Genomic DNA, 18,685 nt, shown 5'->3' with positions numbered 1-18,685 from the left:
TCATTTTTACACTTTTTCCTTTTATTTTTAGGTTATTGATTTTTCTCTTTTAATTTAGGATTAAGTAGTTTTTATAATTTTTGTAATTAGTAATTAGTTTAATTTCATATTTTTAGATTAATTTAGGTTTTTAAATTTAGGATGTTTTATTAAAGAAAAGGAATAAGGATTTAATTGCAATGGGATTTTAAATCAAGCAATTGGGCCAATTTTAAGCCACAAACCCGTCCAAACAAATACCCAAACCCAGGGCCAAATCTGTTGACCCGGATTGGCCCAACCCCTCTCTTTAAAACCCCACTTTCCTAAAATGTAGGTAGAGCTGACCCCTTTGAATAAGCTTGAAAACGGCGCACCCCAGAGGGACCCCTCTTTCTTCTTCAGTAGCTCACAACAGATTCCCCCTTTCTCTTTGATAGAGAACAAACAGTGGACCTCTCACTTCTTCTTCCTCATTTTCTTTAAACCTAGAAACAGAGATGGAAAATCTCCAGCTCCTTTTCTTCTGTTTACTTCATCATTTTCTCACAACACACACCCACTAAGCCATGGAGGAAATCGGGACAGCCAAGGGGGGATAGGAAAATTCTAGGAATCGTTGTTTCTTCTTGATTCTATTCTTTATTTAAGTGTTGGATTCCTGTCAGAATTTCTTTTCAATTCCTAGAACCAAAAATACAAACATAAAAAATAAAAAAAGAGTTTGAGCTTAGTTCTTCACTCCAGTTCTGTTGTCATTTCGAAATCAAAATAAAATAAAATAGGAAAACATTTTCGTCTCCTTGCTTCCCAATTTTGGATTCTGTTCAAAAAATGGGTTTGGATTGAACGACGAAACTGCCGTTTGGGGTTGATGTTCGAGGCTGTTTGAAGCTCGAAATCATGTTGCTTGTTGCTGCTCTTATTGTTCTGTTTGCTTAAGAGCGATGAAGATTTTTTTTGTTGGATCTGCTTATTAAGCTTCGCCACCGAAATTTCAAAGCTTTTATTTGGCTAATCTCTCTGGATATCGCAGCTGTAGGTACGTTTTGTACTCACAAGTTTTTAGACGGACAAATGAAATTGTTTCGTTCGTTCTAGCATTTAAAATCTATTGAGGATGATGATCCCTAGGCGTCTAAAATTTGCTGTTCAATCTGTCATTAATTTTATTGGATTTGTTACTAGTCTATGATGACTTAACAATGACTGGAGGATTTAGTTGATCCAATCCAGTCATTGGAAATAAATTCACGAGGATCTGTTAAGTCACTAAATCGAAAAGTAATATAGAATTTTGTATGCTAGGATTAAAAGGGGCATTTGTTAATTCATTTGTGCATTGGGATTGTTCCAACTTAAAATGTAAGTTTCCTCTTGCTGGGTGTTTAAAGTTATTACTTCTAGTTAAACTTGTGACCCATTCCATAGCTAAGAATGCAAATCTGACTTTGAGTATTGTATATGTTGATTTTTCTTTGGATAGAATTTATAGTTGTTCATGACTCAAATTTGTATGTATTTTAATAAAAGCTGGTACATGTTAGATTACTTTGAGATTGGTAATATTTCCAAGTTAAATGTCTAAATTTCCACAAGTAGCCATATCTTTCTTTTAGTAATGATCCGCCAGAAGTTGGCTGAATAATCAGCAAATCACGCTTATGCAATATTGTATTCCATAAATCTTTGAACTTCACAAGACATCGCAATACAGCTTAGAAATAAATAATTCATAAACATTCCTAGTGTGCTTTAGGCTCGACTTAGACTATTATGGTGATTATGTATACGTTCGCGTAACATAATTATGAATTTTAGTTTTAAAATAAATCGAGGGATGCGTTCGCCCAACTTCAACCAAACTTTCTTAATAATTAATAAAGTGTGATTAATTGCGGACACGTATGCGTGACATGATTTTTGACGCTCCAAAAGAAATGAGTACCCGTACGCGTAACTCAATTCTTTAATTACGAATAAATCAAGTTTTTTTTAAAGCGGTAAATAGATAAATGCATATAGGTCCTAAAAATGAGTAGCTAAACAATTAAGCCAAGTATAAATTGCTAAGCGACCGTGCTAGAACCACGAAACTCGGGAATGTCTAATACCTTCTCCCGGGTTAACAGAATTCCTTATCTAGAATTTCTGGTTCGCAGACTCTTTAAAAATAAAAATTCCTCGATTTGGGATTTAAAATAAACCGATGACTTGGGACACCATAATTTATTCCAAGTGGCGACTCTGAATTAAATTAAATAAATAATCTCATTTCGAATAATGTCACTTAAATTGAAAAAACTCCCTTATACTACCTTCGGGTGTGTAAAAAGGAGGTGTGACAGTAACTATAAGGTAAGAACTGTCTGTCCTTAACTTTTGAACTTGTGTCCTTAACTATTGAACTTAACTTTAGGACTTCAAGTTAGAAACTCATAAGTTCACCAGCAGAAAAATCAAAAGATAAACTATTATGTGCAATTTTTGGTGTGTCGAGAAACAAAACCACTTGCCTTCTGCTCATGGAAAATCATGACTCATGGAAACTCATCATAAAATTGGTGGAGGGTCTTGGGCAACCTAACAATTTCGCAGCCAATCCTGATGAATATGGGGATACACAATTCCTTGAACACAAGCCGCAACATGTTCTCTTTGCCATGATAACGAACTTCTCCAGAACCATTGCATTTTTTAGCAGAAATTTTGAAAGTTCGAAAAGCCTATCATGCCTCCACGTCCGACACATTCCGATGAAAATGGGGCACATAATATTAACACTCTTGAGACTGGGAAATACAAAGTTTGAAATCCAACTCTCCAACTAGATATTTCAAGTTAAAAACACCAGAGAATACGAAGTCTTTATGTTTTGAATGCATCAGTGTATTTCTGTTTGGGGAGGAAAGGGTAACACAGTCTTTTCATATTACTAGTGGCTACTATTGCTAAGCATTAAAAATGCTGGATAAAAAGTACATACCCACTTAAACAGTGGCTACGCCCCACGCCATTTCTACTCCTTTTTTCGTGCATTGGATATGATAAAGCATATCTCTTTTTTTTTTGAATTAAACTCATGTATAATTCAACTCCTTTGACTGCCAACTTCAGTACATGGTAATAAATTTCACAAGCCCCCTGATCAAAACACCAGAAATTTACAAACAACCTTAAATCACACACAACATGAAAAGAGCCAATTTTACACAACCATGAAACGCAAAGCTATGCTTTCTACAAGCAACAAAGATAATTTAAACCTTAGATGACATGAAATTCTCCGCTTTCATGTACCTGCTTCACTTGCTTTTCATATTAATCTTCTTCGTCGTCCTCTTCTTCTACATCTTCTTCGTTCAATTCTTCTTCCTCCTCTTCACCTACCCAGCCAAAACCTCCAGTTGAACGGGAAGCTGGAGCAAGGGCCTTTGACTCTTCCACAATTTTCATGATCATTTCCGTGCTCTGAAGTGAAAAGGTTGGATTTTCTTTTCTGTAATAAGCAAGCTGTGCTGCTTCTGTTAATTCCCTAGGCAAATTCTTCAAAAACCACGGGTGGGTTTTTATTTCTTTGATTGTAATTCTTCTTGCTGGATTGGCAACAAATATGCGAGAGAGAAGGTGCCTACAGTCCTGTGATATGTGAACATAGTCGGGAATCTTATACTGCACCGACATTATTCGTTGGATAGTTTTCCGGAAGTTCTTCGGATCCTCCTGGTCTTCAAAAGGGTACGCACCAACCAGCATTACATAAAGTGTCACTCCACACAACCAAACATCAGCCAGCTTGCCGACATATTCTCTTCTAGATAGAACTTCGGGAGCAATATAAGCGGGAGTTCCAACAGTTGATTTTGGCCTCGAATGCAGCAGAGACGACTTTGAGTATCCAAAATCACATTATCTTTCCATCCGAGCAGCGAAAAGTTGCAATAGAGACGGGTCATGCACATATAGTCCAATCACGAATTCATGATCTTCCAGTGGCTGAGTTATAGTTTCTTTCTTTTCCATGTTTGAAGTTACTTCTTGAATTTGCTTATCAGGCTGGCTGAATCCCCCCACTGTCATGCACAAGAAATGCTCAAGCAAAATAGAAAGTATAAGAGGTAAATTACCTCAATTCTCAAGCATATGGTATTTCCCTCAGTTTAAATACATTTACTTCTCAAGCTCCACTAAGATTGGCATGAACAATGGTATCTCTACTACACATTCATTATGCATAAATGAATGTGATATAACTATTACTTCACGATAGACGACATAGTTAGAAGCATCTCGTCCTCATTTGCTTTTAGCGCAGAAGATGGATGAATCTGCACAAATCAAATAGCTATGTGAGATTTGAGAGCTGGAATACACCAGTTCAAGTATAAAACCATAATAATGGCCAAACATAAAAAGAGACTATGGAGCGCATACACCATATTTAAAGTTCATTTTCAAACTACAGATGAAACTTGAGCACATGGCCTCCACATAAAAGGACCAACATGAAAAAGTACCACTGTGAAAGAGTAATTATCTGTATGAGTTTAGGCCTGAATCCAAGAGTTTGATACCTATCATGTCAAACCTTCCGTTCAGCAAGCTAATTTGCATAGTCAATACACATTGCTTTCCTCATTTTTAAGAAGGTAAAAGTATTTGTATGAATGAAGCAACACTAAAGAGTGATGTGAGAACTGTACAAAAAATACATTTAGCAAAGGTATATCCCTTTACACCTGTAGGTCGTAGCATTTCTAGAATTGATTCGGCCTAATTTAAATGTTCCCTACTACTCCAGAAGCAAAACAAAGCTATACAAATATATTTCAGCTTCTGGATATTGTTTGCATCGTTTTCCAAGGATCTTAGATTTTTTTGTCCAAATAATGCTATAATAGCGTGTTCCCGCTAGTTCTTCTTCCTCCATGTCAGCCCTTTTCTACCCCCAACACTTCAGCACTCAGTTGTTTTTCTTGCATGACCCACTGCATGCCAAATAGTATTAAAGAGCAAGCTCCATATTTGATCAGTGATGCAAGAGTGCAAAAGTAATCTATCATAACTTCAACATGCTTTCAACATAAAAACACCTACTGCACAGTACTCTTTTCAGTAAATTTTCATGTGCAAGACATATCCTCAAATTTTTATACTCGTGTTGGCTGCCTCACTGTCTTTTGCTTGTCTGAACATCTAATAAGCCTAGTTTAACAAGACATCATAGAGTGACATTAGGAGCTTGATTTTCCCAAAAACATTATAGAGGCACCCATGCACTTCCCAAAATCAGAAACTAAATACTAATTTAAGGGAGATTTCAAAGCTAGTTGCATAGTAGACTACAGATGTTGGATTATGGCGTTTAAGAGAAAAGGACAAGTTAAAATTCCTCCCAACAGCAAAATCAGAAATGACTCTTATTTATCAATAGTTTCTATTTTAAAAATTGTAGCAACATAAACCATTACCTTTAGCAATGTTTTACATTACTTGGTCAAGAATAAATAGAATCTACTAATATCATTCCACCTGTGTAATAGCATAAAAAGTTAAAACGACTTTAAATAATAGTGGAAAAAACTACCTGTAAGTTCTCTTTACACCAGTCTGTGTTGCGTTGTAGTCAGTCTGATACCATTTCTCACAAATTTAAAGTAACTGGAGTGATCACCCAAGCCCAGAACCATCCAACTTGAGCCACGACAAACTTCCTCCACCTTTATTTTAAGTCATGTCTTTTGGAAAATGGTTTGAGTTATAGTAGCACTTTCTGATACATGAGCTCTGGCCTTTTCTTCCTTGGTGCTTCGCGGAATATATAGTTTTAATTCTTATATAAAAAGGCAAATATATAAGTATTAGTTGAAAGCAACATTTTGGTAACAAATAGAGTTATCTCGTATCTCAGCTATTGCCTTAAAGAAGAATACCAACGGAGTTGTGTATTTCTTCCTAAAAGATCATTCCGAATATAAATAAACCCAGCCGATATTTGTAATAGGAACGACCACAACAATTTGCAACAACATTTGATAAAGCGAGAAATCGACATATCACAGTGCAATTTGTACCAGTTTATCTTAAACCTTAAATTTATGTAGGATACATTATGTGTATTACTCGAAAACAATGATAGCTCCTTTCAGCTCCTTGTTGTTAGAACCGAACCTGAAAAGAGAAAAGGATAAAAATATGCTCAAAAAAAGTAAATTCATATTTGCACATCCATGCAACATCAGATGAACAGAGGGAAAATTTCACCATAATTTCTTATAAAATAGGTTATCCTGTAAGAGTACCATATATTTTTCAAACTCCTCTGGAAAAATTCAGTGCTGAGTGACAGAATTGAGTAAGTAACAGCAATAACGTCCATGAACAAAAGGTTACCCACGAGATCTTAATCAATTAATAGTCTGAATAAACAATACTATGACCTAACTCCTAACATTTTATCAGCGTAATATGATACTGTAAAAAGATTAATATGTGGGATTTGCAATGAAACTCACAAAAAAATGCAGTATGCTCGATCACCACGAAGTTCATTCCACGACAAAGAAACAGTACCGAATACATCAAATAATTAGAGAAAATATCTTAACTTCCACTCTTTATCTCACACCATAGCTAGCACATGCACTGCAAGAGAACAATTTGACAAAAATCAGAGAATATCAGACCCAAAAAATTTATTTTGAAACACATGCATGGTTGGAAAAAACAGAGAAAAAATGCGAAAAGGTGTCCAATTTACTGCTACTTAGTAGTGAGGAAATTGAAAGGTCACAAGAGAAATTCATTATCTTAAATAAAAAACCCAAATCAGAGATTGGATTTCTTTGATAATCTGAATTGAACAGCAACTGACCAATTAATCAATTAACGATAGATAAACTGCGGGTCAGTTTTGGAATATAAAGAATATTATATCAAGTGACCTAGAGAAGAGAACGCTCCAGAGACAGAAGCACAAAACTTACTGATGGAGGACCCGGTGATGGATTTTGGATGTGAACAAATATATCTCACTTATCCCACTGTAACGCAGCGAACCAAGTCAATTTCAAGCATAAATCCATTTGCATGTTACCCAAGTTGGAAGAATCATTACAAAAAGAAAAAGATTCAAAAAAGTGTTCCCAGCCACCACCATGGGAAGAAGGAGAAGGGCTAGAGAATGGAAAAGACGAAAATGAGAATTGTGTACATAAGAAATTAGAAGAAGTTAAGTTTCACCTAGGTATTTGTACAATTAACACGTGGAAAACTACTAAATCAAGACTAATTTACCATAATATAGTAAAATCATCAAACACCTTGCCTACAACACTGTATGTACTCCCATAGAGGCTGCTACACAATTATTCACATGCATGTGCAGAATCGGTACAGAGAAGATGAAGAAAGACCAACAAAAAGTCATTAAAATATCTATTCAAAACTTGATAAAAAAGACATTCATTCAGGATCGGTGAAGAGAAGCATAAAAATTAATAATGCAAAAACAGATTATCTGAACCAACAACCAACATATACGCAAAGAGGAAGAAGAAGAAGAACAAAACTCACTATAAAGAGTGGGGAAAGAAAGCAGAAGAACGATAAAGCGAGAACTGGAAATGGGGGGGGGGGGGGGCCTTCTCTCAGATGGCAAAGAAGAACCCAAGTGAAGCAAGATCTAAAGACACGTGGTGTCCAAAGTTAGACACATGGAAATCTATAAGTCAGTATTTTTACCAAAATACCACCATATTAGAATTTTTGGTAGATCAAGAAAGATAGTCGAGTTCGCCCTGATGGTAGATCATAAAAGATCCTCTAGTTCAAACACTCCTAAGCCGAGTTCTTGACTGTTTGACTTTATGGTCCAACAATCTAGTTGTTTATATAGGAATATGGGGTCTCTTGCATCATTTATTCCTTTTTCTCTCCCCAACAATCTCTTGTTTAAACGTTGCAAACTTTATATTTGCATCTAGATAAATGAGAATTCAAATCCTGTCGGATGTCTTTTTATGAATTCATAGCCATAAAAAACGTACCTTTTGTTTCGAGGCCACTATATCCAAGAATATACTGCAAGGTTTTACATACGTGTGATGTAGCTACTTTGCCTCCTGAAAAGTTTCAGAAAGTATTTTAGGCTTCTTGGCTGGCAAAACAACATAAAATGGAAACAAAAAGAATAAGACATAATAGAAAACTCCTCTTTTTCTGGATTTAGTAAATAACAAATCAATGTCATGTGTAAAAGGACGTCTCTTTTTTAAGGGGCAGCTGATGCAGGGTAAATGGGCCATATTAGTGCATTTTTGGTGCAATAATTTCCTTATTTTGTGTGTTTTATTTGTTTAAGCAGCATACAAATACTCTTTGTACTCAATTATATTGTTCATACCAACCTACCTTACATTTATTGTCTTACTAGTCTTAGAGTACGCGCTTTGCGCGTGTATTTATATTAATGGGTACTCAGTTTAAAAAAATCACATTATGTGTTTGAGTTATCAAATAAAAATTAGAAGAAGTGTGTTCTTTAAAATGATGAATATCGATCTCATTTGGCAAAAATGAAAGAAATCTTGCTCCATCAAAATTTTTAGATGTCTTATTGTGATTTTAAAATTATTTGCATTTCTATTTGTAAGCACGTGATTTTTTGCCCTATATGAGAATTACTCCCAAAAATTCAAAAATAAAATGATTTTCTTTGATGTGCAATTTTGTGATATTTTGAATAATTATTTGTAGTTGTCTGTGCGTGTTTATTTGCTAAATTAATAAAAAATACAAAAATATGTCGCATTTTGCATGTAGGATTTAATTCTATAATTGATAATAATTAAATTTGTTTTACAAAAATTAAAAATTACAAAAATAGGCATCGTTTGCATTTTTAGCATTTTTAGCATTTAATGTCCAAATATACAATTTTATGCTTAATTAATACTTAATTATGCGTTAATTGTTATTGGGAGTTAATTTGCACTTTTATAACTTAATTTAGTTCTTAATAATAGTTTAAGTATTTTTATAATTTAGTTTTAGAAAAATAAAAGAAGAAAAGAGAGCGAAAATATAAAGAAAATCGGAATTAGGCCTCTTCTTCAACTTCAAGCCACAGGCCCAAAAAATGGCCCAATCTTCCCTACGACCCAGTCCATTTCGAACTGGGTCAACCCGGTCCATAACCCAACACCCTATTATCTTGCATTTCAAAAAATAAAACAAAGAAAAAAAAAAGAATAGTAAACCCTACTAAGCATCCCCCCCCCCATTTCTCCTTCTTCTTCCTCAAAACTCCAAAGCACAACCATGGCTGCCCTCACCAACATCGACCACCCTCCACCACGAACACCCCCTCACGTCGTCACACTCACACACACATACACAAACAAACGACACAACAGTCCATCGCCCCAACGTTGTTTCTCCATTGAAGCTCAAGCTCGACCATGGACTACCCGTTGCTTCTGCTTCAGCATCCTCTTAGTTGCTGCCTCACTTCGTCTTCTTCAGCTCGAATAGCCATAGCCACTGCTTCGTCGTCCTCCACACCGTAGCCGCTGCTCCTCCACACCGTCGACACTGTTCCTCCTCCTAGCTCCATAAACTCAGTCACGTCCAAACAACCCCGTCGCGGCCAGCTGCTCCTGTTCTGCGAGCTTCATTTTCTTCGTGCTGCTGCCATGGTTGTCGCTGCTATTGCTTCAACTTTCTTCTACTGCTGCTCGCGTTTCATGGCTGCTGTCGCGACTGCGTCTTCTCTTCGTCGCCGCGGCTATCGCCATTAATTCCTCCGTCGAGCTGCTGTTGTTTCTACCTTCATCAAGGCTCGTTGATGCTGTTTCTCCTCCTTCTACTAAGCAGCTGCTCCCAGCCCACACGACTCTATGTGCACGTCGAACAGTTGAAAACAAACCACGCTGCTGCATCGACTATTGCTTCACTTCGGCGTCAACGCCAGTCGAGTTCGCGCACATGGATGAGTTTTGGTCGATGTCGTCGATCACTGTTCGAGTTCGTTGTTGGTTGGTCACTTGTTCGTCGTTTCAATCCGGTTAGTAGATTTTGAGTTTTATTTTTTTTCGTGTTCCGTTTTGATATTTCTCGAATCTAAAATCGGTAGATATTTGATTTTTGGTTTTGTTTATGTTCATATGTTTTGTGGAATTAATTTTCAGATTTCAAATGGAAATTTAATTAGTGGTTTTTCATGTTCATTTCATGTTTGTTTTATGGTTTAGGTAAGAATTTGTTAGTTTGATTGTTTGTTAGATTCAAATTGAAATTTAATTGATTATTTCTTCAATTTGTTTCATGTTGTTATATATTTTCCAGAAATTATTAATGTTGTTTTAATCGTTTAATCCGTCATGTTTGTTGTTTAAAATAGTTCATCCATGTTCATACTTTGTTTGATTGTTCTTGAATCCGAATTTTTGTATAGTTTGATTTCTTGTTTACCATTTATGATTATTGTTTGAATTGTTCTCATAATCTTGTTTAAAGTTTAATATAAGAATTGTTTGTTGTAATGTTGTTAGAGTTGATTTTAAGTCCAATATGATTGAATTTAGAAATCTTCATACTTTGTTTGTTGTTGGTTTGAATCCGAAAATAGGATTGCTTGTTGCTAAAATATTGTTCAATCAAATTTTAGTTGTTCTTGGTTGTTCAATTTATGTTCATGTGATTTGTTGTTGAAATATTGTTAAAATCATGTTCATATGATATTGTTGTTATGATGTTCATCTGTGTTCATATTGTTGTTTGAACATTGTTAGAAATTGATCATATTGTCTATATTTTGGTTAAGTTTGATTAATTGATGTGTTATAGCTGATGGGTAGTTTGGTAAATTTGTAATACGTTCAGGGGTAGTTTGGTAATTTCAGTAAGGTCGGAAGGGGTAGTTTAGGAATTGTACATTTTGTAATTGTTTATTTGAAGCATGGGGGACAAAATGAAATGGGGTGGTTTGTGATATTATTATTTAATATAAAGGGGGGACAAGATTTAATTTAAAGGGGAATCTTGCATTATTTTAAAAGAAGCATGGGGGACAAAATGAAATGGGGTGGTGTGATATGTTTTTTTAATATAATGGGGATGAGTGGGAAGATAATGGGTTTGGTAGAGAAAGGGATTGATTTTAATTGATTTATGGGATGGGATATATATATGTGAAGTCTTGAACACAAGAAAAGAAGACAGACAGAAAAAAAGAGATTGAAAAAAAAAGCTGAACATTTATTCCGAAAAAAAAAACATTGAAACTCTCAAGAAAAGAAAAAACATACAAAGAAAAAAAAAATTTGAAAATTAGAAGAGAAAGTAGTACACACCTGAGAAATATTCTGGTATACAGGTGTAGAAATTAAGGGTTGAAGATTAACTAGCCTTTCAAAAATCTGAAAATTTCCTTTGGTTTCTGTCCATTATTTTCGGCATTCCTGGATTTTATTTTGAATTTTTCAAAGCTGTCACTGGGATTTTCGTTGACTGGTTATTGCTGGTTATTGTTGTTGTTGCTGTGTTACGTATTACGTTGCTGACTTTCTTCTTCTTATATTGACAATATCAGGTACACAACTGTAATTTTGGCATTTTGTAAGCTGAAATGAAGAATGGAGTGTTAAATTTTTAATTTAGTTTAATTTAATTTTTGTATTGTATTTAGGTTATTCATGTATTATTATTCTGTAAATCACTGTCATCGGCATAACTAGGCATATTATAGCGACATATTAAATAACGCCTTTACCAGATTATTAGGAAATATATTTAAGCCTGATTATTAATTAAAACTGTTTAATAAAAAAAATAGAAGAAATAACGTAAAAATGGCGTTATTGAATCAGTTTGGCAAAAATTAACTAAGTTCCTTATTCAGAAGGTTTTTCGTCAACGATAAGTTAATCCGAATCATGTAGTCAATTTCAGTTATAACATGAATTAGTTTGCAAACAAGTATTAGGACATGATGAATTAAAACAAAGTTAGTTAATGTTAAATTGTTTAAATTTTTAGAAATATGATTTAGTACTCAAGTTTTTATTTTTATTTCTTTCAATTTTCAGTATTTGTAAATAATTAGTTTCAATAAGCTTAAGTCTTACTAATAATTTGAATTTTAATCCAACTATGGGATAATTAGTTTTTTTTTATTTTTTTTACTTTTCGATAATTCCATGTTGTATTTATGATTATAATTTTATTACTTTCTGTTAATATTTGTTTTTCTCTTCTATTTAATATGTCATTTTCAAGAATGTAGATATTGATTTTATATGTATAAAAACTTAGTAATAATAAAAATGTAGTCATTAAAGGATATTATTAAAGGATATCGCTAAAAATAAATAGATGTAAATAATACAAAATTTATAGGATTCTCCAATCTCATTTATTTATTTAATTATTAAAAAAAATTACTTAGAATTTGGGATGGATTGTTTAGTGAATTTCACTTCCTTCCCCAAAGATAATGACGCGTTAGACTCTTTAGGCGCGATTTAATTAATTTTACCTTCTTAAACTCGGATGCGCATTTCATGCGACCCAAATCTAAATCCTAAAACATCAAATAAAATATGTTTCGTATTGTGGGTGCATTTCATGTGACACAATCCAAAGATATGTTTTAAGCGATGTTCACATTCCTAAAAAAATAATAATTATAATAATAAAGCGGTAAAAGATAAAATTTGCACATGGTTCATAATTGTATTAAAAATCAGATAAATAAGCCGAATATAACAGTTGAGCGACCGTGCTAGAACCACGGAACTCGGGAATGCCTAACACCTTCTCCCGGGTTAACAGAATTCCTTATCCAGATTTCTGGTACGCAGACTGTAATATAGAGTCATTCTTTTCCTCGATTCGGGATTAAAATTGGTGACTTGGGACACCCTAAATCTCCCAAGTGGCGACTCTGAAATAATTAAACCAATCCCGTTTCGACTGTCCTTTAATTGGAAAAAACTCCCTACGCACCTCGCGGTGCCGGAAAAAGGAGGTGTGACAGCTCTGGCGACTCTGCTGGGGAATTAACCCAGAACCAGTGGTTCAGGGTTAGAAATTCGAGCTCATATAAATTGTTATATTTGGTTTTATCTGATTTTTACATGTTTGAGCCTAATATGCTAAATGTTGCTTTTACCGCTTTGATATTACATGAACTGTGTATAAACTGTGCAGAAACCCATCTCCTCTCTGAGTCTTCTAAATCATGAAGAAGGGTGTACTTCGTACGACTTCTTTTCTGTATAGTGTAAAAACCCAATTTAGAACGAGGTTCGGACAAGTTGCTAAGCCGGTGAAGCTTCTGTATTCCCGGTACGCTACCCCCCCTCGGCTCGAGTTGTCTGCTCGGGTAAGCCAGGTCTAGAACAAACACCCAAGTTCTGAACCTAGTATAACAAAGCCACATGCCGGATCCCTAGTAGGAACGTTTGTTTGCATCACGTGCATCTGACTTTGGAGGCTCAACACAGGGGTTGGGTCTGTCTAGGACAGGTGCACCAAAAATGAAAATGACCATCCTGATGCATCTTATTTGTTTTATGTTCATTTATTTGCTCGGTCTTGCATGTTGACCGGCTTCTGAGTCTCGGGAGTGTAAAGAATAGAATAAAATAAAAATAGCAAGTGGAAAGTTAGATGATTAATTTAGAAAAATCATTGCCCAAGTACTGTCGAAATGCTGCCGAATTTTTTTTTAAAAAAAAAAACATATATATTTTTTTTTGTTTGTTTGCTTAGAAAGCAGAAAGTGTGTAGGAATAAGTCTTTTATTTTAATTTGCTTTATTTTCAAAAAAAAAAAAAAATAAAAAAAAAAAAGGAAAATAGTTTTTTTTTGCTATAAAAGAAAAAGGAAAAATTTGTTTGTTTTCAAAAATTAGTTAGTTTATAGCCTGAACTACGCGGGTCTGATTCTCACCGGATGTGAGATCAGAGGCAAACCTCTTTGGTTTCGGCTCACTGTATTCAAAAAAAAAAAATCCAAAAAATATTTAACATTACTCACTTCTTTAGAAAGTTTTTCTTTTAGACCTCAAATTATTATTTTTTAAAAAAAAAAAATATATTTCCTTTTAATTTCAAAATCCCATTTATTTGATTAAAAGATATTCAAAATAAAATTCAAAAATATTTTTTTCTGTAGTATTTCTTTCATAAATTCAGAATATTAGTTCAAAAATATTTCCTTTCTCCTTAAAAGTTTTTTCAAAAAAAAAAAAAAAAAAAATTTTAAAGTCCAAAAAATATTTCTTTAGAATATAGATAGTTTTTAAGTCAAATAAAAGTTTTTCCTTCTTTAATCACTATAATAAATGTGTAGGATGAGCACAAGTCAAAATGAATCATTCTCAGTGTGTAGCGAGGTCCCTTCGCAACTCCACATGTGGTGGAATGATATGGGAAAGGATAGTATAAAGATAGTGGAAAGAGTTTTGGGAGGTTTTGTCGATCTGTTGAATATCAAGCCAAGGACAGATATCATCGAGGCTCTAATACCGTTCTGGGACCCAACCCGCAACGTGTTTCGTTTTGCTGACTTTGAACTTTCACCTACACTAGAGGAAGTCGCCGGATATGCGGGGTTGAATGGGAAACTAAGAGGGCAGTATTTACTTTCACCAAGACCAGTATCTCCGCACGCGTTCTTGGATTTGCTAAGCATTAGTCGGAAGGTACAGAATGATGATTTGTCGAAGGGATGTTGTACTCTCCAATTCTTGTATCAACGGTACGGAATTCCTCAGGGTTTGGAAGAACCAAACCTCGGATTAATTCACACTGGGAACAGAATCAAGTGGGAAGCAAGACGTACTTTGGCATTTATCACAGCATTTCTGGGAGTTGTGGTCTGTCCCCGCAAAGATAAAAAAATAGAGATAGGCCTTGTAGGGATGGCCGATGTTGCAATCAAAAGAACCGACAGTACTGTGGTTCCTTTAATTTTGTCCGAAATCTACCGAGCTTTAACTATATGCCGAGAAGGAGGCAAGTTCTTTCAGGGATGCAATCTGTTACTCCAGTTGTGGATGCAAGAACACCTCCATCACCGAGTGGGATACATGAACCACGGGTTGACTGAGAAAAACTGCATTAGCGGCTTTGAGAAACGAATGACAGGCGTCATATTTCCCGAAGGCGTCGAAGCATGGCTTGCACAATTGAGGTCAACAACAGCCGACCAAGTTGAATGGGCATTTGGGTGGTTGAATGATACTGAGGTAATATACATGGCGGCCGAGGAATGTCATGTTCTTTTGATGGGACTTCGTAGCATCCAACCATATGCTCCTCATCGGGTACTGCGCCAACTAGGAAGATTTCAGGTAATTCCCACTGATGAGGATCTAAGCAAGCACGCCATTGAGTTGAGTCCAGGAGTCGTGTTCCCCGAAGGAAAAATTAGAAAGATGTGGCACGAATGTAGATTCCTTGAACCCAAGACTATGGTTCGAGAGCTGGCTAAGGGTGAGGTAGACCCAAAATACGATGTTTGGTTCGGGAAAAGGTTCCAGATTCGTCAGAGGCCTGCCAAAAGAGCTCACGTCCAACAATTTACGGATGATTCGCAGGAACAGTGGGGCTGGTTAGTGAGAGAGGAAGGCTACCGGGTTGAAATCGGTAAGCTGAAGCGACAAATTGAAAGGCTTATGTTTGAAAACAACGTTCAAGTAGCCTCAGAGTAGGGTGAGAAGAACAAATTAGCCAAAGAAAACCAGGCACTGAAAGCCCGAATTCGCCAAGTCAGTAAGAGTGATAGTGACCGACAGAAACGTCGATCTGATGAAAGGTTGATAGCGGAATTGAGAAATCAAGTCAGCCAAAGCCGAGAAGACTTGGAGAGATCCCAGGCTTGTATAACAAGAATGCGGGTCAGGTGGGCTACAGTTACAACATCACGGAGAGAGCACCTATGGCAAGTAAAAAGGGACTACGAAATGAGTGTTGCGACATTGAGAGAGATAAACTCCATTCTCAATAATCGGGTCCTCAAACAAGCCCAGGATGCTAGAACATATAGAGAACACTGCCATGAGTCGATAGCCCGGATGGAAGAACAAATGGAGAGGTTCCAAGAGCAGCTCATTGACAATACTCGAATATTGGGACTAAAGAATCAACGGATAGAACAGCTGTGCATAGAGAGGGATAGAATCAGGGGTAGGATCAATGATATAGGGCGCTATATCACCACGAAGTGCCTAACATGTGAAGAGATGCCTCGTGATATCCTTTTTGCCTCAGTCATGGGTTATGTCCATCAGATCATGGAGGAACTAAAAAGCTTGCAAAGAAGCCTGGCCCCCAAGCCCGCGGAAAGGCCGAATGATGCCTCGCGGGCACCAAAATTCAAAGCTTTAATGTATCCCTAATTCAATCTTGCACTTGTTTGTTTTTCGAGTCTGTTGTCTACCCATATGTTTTTTTTCTTCAAACATTCTCAAAAAAAAAAAAAATATATATATATATATATATATATATATATATATATAAAGTCTGTATTTTGTTTTTTTTGTGATGGCTTGTAATAGCATTATTTTGAGTAATAAAAAAAAAAAAAAAAAATATTTGGTCTTATCGCACGAACTACGCTTGGTCTGATTCGTGCGGGGTCACGATACGTAGGCAATCTCTATAGGATTCGACCGTAAAAAAAAAAAAATATATATATATATATATATATATATATATATATATATATATATATATATATATATATATATATATATATTTGTCAGAGCAAAAATAGGCCGGGATGATGCATGCGGTCAGAGCAAAAGCATGTTAGAAATGATTAACTGCCTAGGAGCATTGCATCCCCCTAACGTGCAATTACAATATCTGTTAAGACTCTACCACTGACAAGTTTGTTGTTTTTTCCAATCAATATCAGTTAGTTGTTAGAGCGTACTGGCACCGTACCATTATCAAACAAGATCAAAAGGTCATATACCAGAAAGCATGACTGGGTCAGACAACAGCGTTGAGTCAGAAAAAACGGCCAATCAGATGCTGAAGGAAGCCCTGGAGAAAATGGAAAAAATGAGGCTAGAAATGAATGAAATGCAGATAGCCTTAGCTAGAGCCCAGAAGGGGCAAGAACTACCCGTTACTCCTACCCTCCAACCAACACACACGCCGGAATACCCCTCTCCCGGTCCTTCAACAAGTTTCCCAAGCCATCACTATTATCAGGGAAGAGAGGCTTATGATTCCCAAGCTCCACCACCCACTCAAAACCCTCCTCCACCAAATGTTCCCGTCTTTGTGGCACCTCCCCCAGCCCCATTGCACAGATCATCTAGTGAGCCACTGTTTCAGGCTCACGATACACAATACTACCCCCCTGAACTCACATTCAAAGCACCCGAGCCACATACCTATAATCCCCACTTTGAGGTCCCGGCGGAGATTGAAAAGCCGGCTAAGAGCCCAGAGCAGGACGAGGTGATGCGGAAATTTAAAAGCCTGGAGCAATCCTTCAGGAACATACACGGGTTAGGTAACCAAGTCAGCGTGGCTTACAAGGATCTATGCCCTTTCCCTGACGTTCAATTACCAGCAGGGTTCAAAATGCCCAAGTTCGATTTATACGAAGGGCATGGTGATCCTATGGCACATCTACGAGGTTTTTGTAGCAAAATGAGGGGAGCAGGGGGCAAAGATGAGCTATTAATAGCTTACTTTGGCCAGAGTTTGAGCGGGTCGGCGTTAGAGTGGTATACAAGACAAGATCCGAGCAGGTGGTACACCTGGGATGACTTGGCACAGGCTTTCGCAGGACATTTCCAATACAACCTTGAGATAGTCCCAGACCGTCTCACATTGCTAAAGCTCGAGAAGAAACCCGGAGAGAGCTTCCGGGAATTTGGGTTCCGATGGAGAGAACAGGCAGCCAGAGTTGATCCCCCAATGAGAGAAGGAGAAATGGTGGATTACTTCTTACAAACTCTCGAGCCAACTTACTTTGGTCACTTGGTGACGTCAGTTGGCAAATCATTTAATGAAGTTGTGAAAATGGGAGGTATGATAGAAGAGGGACTTAAGTCCAATAAGATCCTGAGTTATTCGGCAATTAAGGCAACAACTCAGGCCATTCAGAGCGGCACGGGAGGTGCGCTAGGGAAGAAAAGGAGAGAGGAGGTCACGACATTAGAGGCCGACAATTGGTCCAGATCTAGAGGTCCTTCCCCTCATTACCAACCCAGACCCCATCGTCTAAACTACCCACACATTCCAAATTACCCTCCACAACCCTACTACCAACCACAAGAACAACATTTCACCGTCCATCAAGCCCAGACATACACCCAACCTCCGGTTCGCCCACAATGGCGCGCGCCGGTTCCCCACAATACATACCCACCTCCACATAACACATACCCACCACCACAAAACACCTATCCACCACCAAGAGCCTACAGGAACCCTCCAGGGATGGGTTTCAGGGGAAATCCGGCCGCCAGAAATGAAAGATTGCAGAGGCAAAGAACTTTTACTGAGTTGGGGGAAACTTATATTGCCTTGTTCCACAAATTGAGGCAGTTGGGTTTATTAAATCCTGTTGAGCCTAGATTACCAAATCCCTTACCCCAAAATATGGATCACTCGGTAAGATGTGAATATTGTTCGGGAGCTCCCGGACATGATACCGAGAAATGTTGGAGGCT

The 18,685-nt window shown here is 36.7% G+C and overlaps 1 pseudogene; it reads right to left on the bottom strand.

Moving 5' to 3' along the window:
* Nucleotides 1–3,022: 3,022 nt before the first annotated feature.
* LOC104224882 (serine/threonine-protein kinase SRK2A-like) lies at nt 3,023–3,888 on the bottom strand (annotated as a pseudogene).
* Between the last annotated feature and the right edge of the window lie 14,797 nt (nt 3,889–18,685).

This window comes from Nicotiana sylvestris, chromosome 11 (genome assembly GCF_000393655.2).
Source record: "Nicotiana sylvestris chromosome 11, ASM39365v2, whole genome shotgun sequence".
Taxonomy (NCBI): domain Eukaryota; kingdom Viridiplantae; phylum Streptophyta; class Magnoliopsida; order Solanales; family Solanaceae; genus Nicotiana; species Nicotiana sylvestris.
This window is presented reverse-complemented; position numbering and strand designations above follow the sequence as displayed.